Consider the following 7,076-nt stretch of genomic DNA (forward strand, 5'->3'; position numbering starts at 1 on the left):
ATATAACATGTCAAACATCATCATGGAAGAATTTGAAGCCAGACAAGAAATTTCCAAAAATAGAAAGTTGACCTGTAATTGGAATTTGCCAAAAATGGAAAGTCTTGATCCTCAAACTTACATCATGATAAAAGCTTAAAATGAATTTTTTCCCAACATGAAAGTTGAAGATCTTGTTCTCCCATTTCCAAAAAGTCCAAGAACACTCAATTCCCATGTATGGTTGGCAAGTTATGATCAAATCATTCTCACAAATTTTTGAACTTCAAAAGGCCATATCTCTCAAACCATTTGGCCAAATTGGGTGGGGTTTTTTGCAACAAGTCACATTTGATCCCCTCTTTCCAAAAATTTCATCATCATTCACCAAAACATCACCAATCAAAATGGCACTTTTGGAAGTAACTTGAATTATTTTAAGTGAAGTGAAAAATTGACTTTTCAAAATAACCATTTTCAATCACTTTTACCAATTGGAATAGTTCAGATATCATATTTAGACTTTGTTGGAAGCCCAATTTCGTGCACTTTCATGCACCTCCATGTAAATTGGTGGATTTTTAGCAAAATGGTCCAAAAGCTTCATTTAACCAAATTTGGATTACCACAGAACTTAATCATGCTTAGCAAACTTAAACAGCATACATATATCACATTTTCTGCCAAACAGAACCCTAGCAGCCAACATTCAAAACAGAAAATTCCATTTCTCTCAATTCATCATTTTCTTCATTTTAAACTTTTCTGAAAAAAATTGCCAAAGGTCTCGAGCTTGGTTGGTTGCTGCATGATATACCATCATTTTCAAACTCATTTCAAGCCTCAAGCCACCACTGTTTCACCATTTTCCACGACTGTCTCAACAACCTCCATTCATGGCAGATTTGGTTTAAGGTTTTTTTCAAGACTGTTGAGCTAAAACTCCTTGTGCATTCATCATTTGGAACTCGAAGCAACATCTGTTTCAACAAGTCACCACCAAATCATTACTGTTTCATCATTTTCTTCAAGATCAAGTAAGAATTCGATTTTCATTATTTGCAAAACTATGCTATGCATTAGATAGATCTCCTTGCCATGAACATGATGAACTTTGAATTACTGAAAATGATTGAGTGATGAGTGAGTAATCTGGCTTTAAAGTTTTATGTTCAAACATGTTTTTGCTTGGTTCTTGCTTACTAGCTTGATTTAGGATAAATGGTTGTGGATTCATGATGAGGGATGCTTGATGGTTCTATTGGTATGTTCGATTTCATTTTCTGGGCAATTTCTTTTTTCACGAGTTGGATGATGAAGATGAACATCTTGCTGTTCATAAACCCTAGATAATTTCCAGATTTCTTTTCCTGAACATGTTGCATGAGCTTTGTACTGTTTGATTGCCATAACCAATGCCTGGTCGCCACGTTTATTTTCAACACGCACCGTTTCATTAAAATTTCCAACTATTTACTGAAATGCCACTCCGTGTCCAATTAACCATTAAATCATGTTTATTCCAATTATTTCTTCAATAATTATTCCATTTTGATGCTCACCTTCCAAAATTCATAGCTCATCCATTTTTAATCCAAAATTCATGAGACTTTTTGCATATTGTTCCTCTCAATCTCTACTTATTTATCGTGATTTTTCCTGATTTTTTTTGAGAAATGGATTTTTAATTGTGCTAGGGTTTGTGACATGTATCCATTTTTTGTACCTTTTGCCAAAACATTTGTGAAATGATGATGCTTTGTCCAATGGCTTTGAAATTATTTGTGCTTAAACTAGACATATTCATGTTGATTTTGGTGTAGAGTTTGTGAATTTATCATCTCTGGTTTGTGAGTTATGATGTTTTGAATTAGGGTGTGACAATTTGTGTCACACCATTGATGTGCAACTTCATGATTTTCTTTACCATGCTTCTTGACCTCAAATTGCTATGAATATTTTCATGATTGAACTTATGTATGTCTAGTTTACATGTGATTTTTCTTGGAATTGTTTGTGGCATTTCCTAATTGTTTGAGATTTTTCTCCCCTGTTTGGTCTTATGTTGACTTTTTGTGACACATGTTCCCATTTCATTTGTGAAATTCTCATACTTTATTGGATGTACATGAAATTTTATATGTGATTAGTAGACATCTTAATATTTTCCATGGTTTTGATCCCATTCATTTCTCATATGCTATCACTGATTTATGATTTTTTCAAGTTGATGCATGTTTGGTTGACTTCTTTGAGCATGTTTGGAATTGCCTTGCCTTTCTGATTTTCATTGACCACCTTCTACTTGTCCAAATGAGTTGAAATTGGACATGCTTACCATGCTATGGATTATGTTTGACCATGATTTATTTGATGATTTTTTGGAATGTTTATGATTGGTTTTGACTTAAGTCTTGCTGTTGACTTCTACGAGCTTCCATATGCCATGCTTTGATTTAATTTGTTCATGAAATGATGATGATGATTGATATGAATGTGAAACCAATTGAGTTTGTTTCTTGATTGTTTGAAATTGATTTTGGACACTTGCCACTTGCTGTTTTGACTTTCTCATCCCCTTTTGACCCTAGGCTTGCCCTAGTGGTCCTGTTGCTCACATTTGAGTTCATGCTTTCAGGTTAAGCAACGATTACCCAATGAGACCAATACAAATTGATTGAGTTTGCCTGTTTTATCATGACTAACCTATTTGTTTTGTAGGTTGCTTGGCTCACATGCCTTGAGCTTTGTGCATTGCACATTTGTCTGTTTGTGTGACTGTTGACCTTTGTTTCATTTTGATTTAACTTTGACTTGTGTACTAATGTTGTCTGACTGGTTTCAGGTACTTTTAGTTGCTTTTAGTTCCTTGTGAACTTTGCTTTGCTTTGCTTGATAAGCAATTTGCATTGAGGTATACTTTCTCATCTTCATGTAGTCTGGAAGACCTGGCCTGTTACTTGGCCAGGCAACTGTCTGAAGTCCTCCTTAAGAGGCAATGTTTGTGAGTGTTTAAAATTGTCCTTGTACATATGCAAAGACCTCCTAAGTGAAGAGGCAATTGGCAGAACCCAAGGGATATGCAATCTATCCCCTGCTATACTGTGTGTCACTCACCTTGCTCACACTACCTGTGTTGATGCATAGTGAGTAAAAACCCAAGATCTATAGAGTCTAACTTGTGGATAGAGTTCTTGCTTTCTGAACTCCCACACCTTCTGATATTCAAATGCTCTCCCTGACCAGGGATAAGAGCAATGAGGCACACCCCTCATCTCCTTTCATCTGCTTCACCTTAGCCCCTCAATGGCAAGGTTAAGAGCACCATTAACCCTATTCCAGTTGGCTTCAATGCCTAACCCTTGTATGAGCCCCTTGTTTGTGTATAGTGTGTGCTACTTGTGCTTGTGTGTTTGTTTGACTTGCTTCCTGTGCAAGTTAGGTTTAGTTTAGACTTGCCTCCTGTGCAAGTTAGGTGTGGCTTGCTTCCTGTGCAAGTCATGTTTAGGATAGGTTGGCTCCCTGTGCCAGTTAGCTAGAAACCTTAACTTAGGGACGATTTTTGCATGACGACATCTAGGCTCGAGTCGTAGTCTCCCTAGTGTTGTGTCTCCCTCTGTTATCTGGTTAGGCTAGTCCTTTTTCCCTGCGTAGGGGAACTACGTCGCCCTGATCCTCATACCAGATGAGGTACGTAGGCAGGAGATGAGCAGATCTCTCCGGGCACCTGTGTCTTTGTTTTGTGTTGTTGTGTGCTTGGAAGCTGATGTAAGTCCATCGAGTGGCGTTCGGGTTCCAGTGTGAGTTTGTTTTGGTTCGGATGCTAATGTAAGCCCAGTGATTGGCATTCAGGCTCCACGTTTGCCTTCTTGTGTGTGTTTTGGTTCGGATGTTGATGTAAGTCCAGTGATTGGCATTCAGGCTCCCCGTTTGCCTTTGCCTGTGTTTGTTTGTGTGCGTGTTAGCCGAGCTACGGATGCTCTGATTCTCCTTCGTCCAAAGGAGATACGTATGCATAGGATGCGATATCCTAGCGAGCATGTGTCGTTTCCCCAGTCCGAACTACTTAGACTCTGATGTCTATGCTTGATAGACTAAGTAGGCCCAGGATGCGATATCCTGCCGAGTCCGTCTTGTCTGTTTCCTGTGTCTCCTTCAGCCAGTGTGTGTGTGTGTGAGCAGTGTTTTTAGCAACCATTTTCCTTCCTATTATGCGTGGATCCCGTCGAGTACGACGGACGTGAGGGGTGCTAATACCTTCCCCTTGCGTAACCGACTCCCTTACCCTTTCTCTTTGGTCGCGAGACCATGTCTTTTTCCAGGTTTACTCTGAGCGTTTCCTTTCCCTCTTTTGGGATAAATAACGCACGGTGGCGGCTCTGTTGTTCTTGTTTTCCCGCCGGTTTTTCGCGTAATGCGACAGCTGGCGACTCTGCTGGGGATACAGAGAAGTTGACCTGTGCTGGTCCATCTTCCCTAAGCGAGTCTCTCCTAGCGCTCTCTAGGTTAGGGTTTTGGTTGCTTTGTGCTGTGTTTATTTATTGCATTCATTATATGTTCATTTCATTTACTATTTGCATCTATGTTTGTGATTATGTTTGCATTCATTCATTATTCATCTGCCTGGCTGGTTGTCTGTTTTCCTTTGTTGGGGTGGGAGTCACTTGAGGTAAAAGGTCCAATACCTAGACCATGAGTGAAATCTAGGATGCTTAGGAATAGAGTGATTCATGGGAAGCGGGTGGTATTGCGCCACTTAGCGGAACATTGATATCACGAGCAGTTCAGACCCTGGTGGGATATTGTCGTTGCATACTTCAGGTGTGTATATGACAGTATTCTGCGAAAGGTTATTTATGCTGTGTTTCTCTCGACCTTACCCTGGCCTAGACGACACCCGTGAGTGGGGAAGGGTTGATCATTACAAGTACTGTTGGTGACTTATGGTTCTGTTGGTGACTTTGGGTTCAGACAACAGTGTATTCAGTTGACCTTGGGTTTTCAAGTTGGATTTGGGTTCTGAGTTTAAGACTGAAGCTTCGACCTAGTGATCAGAATTGCACGACCAGCCAGTCCAGTCTGCATCATGTGCATCATAGCATATTTATTTTTCAAAAGATACGCAATCAAAAAGGAAAAAAAAAACAAAAAAATTGAAAAAAAAGAAAAGAAAAAAACTAATCTCTGCATGCATATCATTTCTCAGGTACATTCCAGAGCTTGGTCTACTGATAGAGATGGCAACAGTCCCAGAGCCGAAGCGGAAGACCTGTTCCTACAGCTTTCATCGTGAGTCGTTGACTTCATTGATCGAGTTGGGTAGTCTTGTGACCAGTGATTAGCTGAAGGGTTTTGTTGGGCAATATGGAGACATCCTGACAGTGTTGAAGACAGTAGTTGATCCGGTGCCTCTGCAGACACTTCTTCAGTTCTATGACCCGGAGCTCAGATGTTTCACATTTCAAGACTATCAGTTGGCGCCTACTCTCGAGGAGTATTCTATTCTGTTGAGCATCCCGATTCAGCATCAGGTTCCCTTTCTGGACGTCCCAAAGGAGGTTGACTTCAGAGTTGTTGCCAGAGCTCTCCGGTTGAGTGTCAAGGAAGTTTGTGATAATTGGAAGCCCAGTGGGGGAGTAGTGGGTCTGCCGTTGAAGTTTCTCTTGAGGGTTGCTGGAGATGAAGCAGAGAAAGGGAATTGGGAAGTTTTTCATGCCCAGCTTGCTGCTATGATCTATGGGATCGTCCTATTCCCAAGCATGCCAAATTTCATTGACCATGCTGCCATCAGTATCTTCATTGGAGGGAATCCAGTCCCCACCCTGTTAGCTGACACTTACTATGCCATCCACAGTAGGCATGGTAAGGGTGGAGCCATCAAGTGCTGTCTACCTCTCCTGTTCAGATGGTTTATGTCTCTCCTGCCAGCTAGTGGACCCTTTGTGGATACCCAGAGCACTCTTAAGTGGACTCAGAGGGTCATGTCGCTTACATCCTACGACATCAGATGGCAGTCATACCGGATGGACGTACGAAATGTTATCATGAGCTGTGGAGAATTCCGGAACGTGCCACTTGTGGGGACCAAGGGTTGCATAAATTATAATCCAGTTCTGTCTCTCCGTCAGTTAGGGTTTGTAATGAAGGGAAGACCGCTTGAGGCTGAAGTAGCCGAAAGTGTGTATTTTGAGAAGCAGAGTGACCCGACTAGATTAGAGCAGATAGGAAGAGCTTGGAGAGCTGTTGGAGTGAAGGATGGATCCGTCTTAGGGAAGAAGTTTGCCATTGCAATGCCCGATTACACCGATTGGGTAAAGAAGAGAGTGGAAACCTTATTGCTACCCTATGATGGGATGGAGCCGTTGCAGGAGCAACCACCTTTGGTCCTTGCTGATAGTGTGCCTGCTGAGCACTATAAGCAAGCTCTGATGGAGAGTCGCCGTTTGAGAGAGAAGGAGCAGGATACCCAGATGGAGTTGTATAAAGCCAAAGCCGATAAGTTGCACCTGGCCCATCAACTCAGGGAAGTGCAAGGAGAGGATGTTAGCAGAGCAAGAAGCAAGAAGAGATCCTATGAGGAGATGGAGTCCATGTTGGATGCAGAGCATAGGGAATGTTTGAGACTGCAGAGAGCAGAAGCCAACTATCAGAAGAAGATCAGAGACCTAGAGAAGCAACTCAAAGACAAAGACATCCAGTTGAAGAAGGAAGTAGACTTGAGACAGACATCAGAGGATTATCTTGGAGGAGAAGTCTTGGAGCTTAGAAGACAGCTGAAGGAGAAGATCACCCCTCTACCAGAATGTTCAGAATGCACACTGTTGATAGACCAGTGCCATTACCTGAAGACCCTCATTCCAGAAGACCGTCTGTCTTAGGTTGTCACTTTGATGTATTTGTTGAGAATCACCTCCAGGCTTGTTTGATGGGATTCATTTGTTTGTACTCCGTCTTTTGGATCTTTGTTGTTGAGAATCACCTCCAGGCTTGTTGGATGGGATTCATTTGTTTGTACTCTTTTTCTGGATCTTTGTCGACTTGGTTGTATTGATCTTATTTATAGATAAGGTTGTTGGTATTTCCCTATTGTTCTCATT

Source organism: Lathyrus oleraceus, chromosome 2 (assembly GCF_024323335.1).
Source record: "Lathyrus oleraceus cultivar Zhongwan6 chromosome 2, CAAS_Psat_ZW6_1.0, whole genome shotgun sequence".
In the NCBI taxonomy this organism is placed as follows: Eukaryota; Viridiplantae; Streptophyta; class Magnoliopsida; order Fabales; family Fabaceae; genus Lathyrus; species Lathyrus oleraceus.